Source organism: Octodon degus, unplaced genomic scaffold (assembly GCF_000260255.1).
Source record: "Octodon degus isolate 3935 unplaced genomic scaffold, OctDeg1.0 scaffold00055, whole genome shotgun sequence".
NCBI classification, from domain to species: domain Eukaryota; kingdom Metazoa; phylum Chordata; class Mammalia; order Rodentia; family Octodontidae; genus Octodon; species Octodon degus.
Window position 1 is genome coordinate 6,163,126 of NW_004524631.1, and position 490 is coordinate 6,163,615.

Sequence of the window (490 nt, forward strand, 5' to 3'; positions counted from 1 at the left end):
CCCCAGCCCCTCTTCACAGTTTTTTGAAAAATTTAAAAAAGGTCATTACCAAAGGGAAAAACTGGAAGGTAAAATGCAAATGTTATACTAAAGTAGTACAATTATAATTTCTATTTCTAATTTTCTTTAGAACTTCTAAGACAAAAAGTTATAAACAATTAAGAATTAACTCTTAATTAATCCCTTAATCACAGCATATATAATCAGAAGATATGAGAATTCTGCAAACAGGATAGAAGTATATTTCTCTTTGTGCTAGAATTATAATAAGCATCCTAAAAAAAAGTAGAAATCATTTTTTTCATTTTTATACATGGAGCTACTTGACCAAGACAATCTTATGAACTATAAAGACTTTTTAATAATTTGAATGGAAACTAGTACATCCACTATGGAAGTCAGAGTGGAGATTGTTCAAAACTCTAAAAAGAGTTAAAATCTTCCCAAAAGAGTTAAAATCATATTACAGGAATACATGCAGACCCATGTT

General features: G+C 28.4%; 1 protein-coding gene across 1 annotated transcript in view; it reads right to left on the minus strand.

Moving 5' to 3' along the window:
- The window catches only part of Prkci (protein kinase C iota), an 86,283-nt gene that overhangs the window by 8,308 nt on the left and 77,485 nt on the right, over positions 1-490 (minus strand). The gene's annotated exons all lie outside the window — the stretch shown is intronic.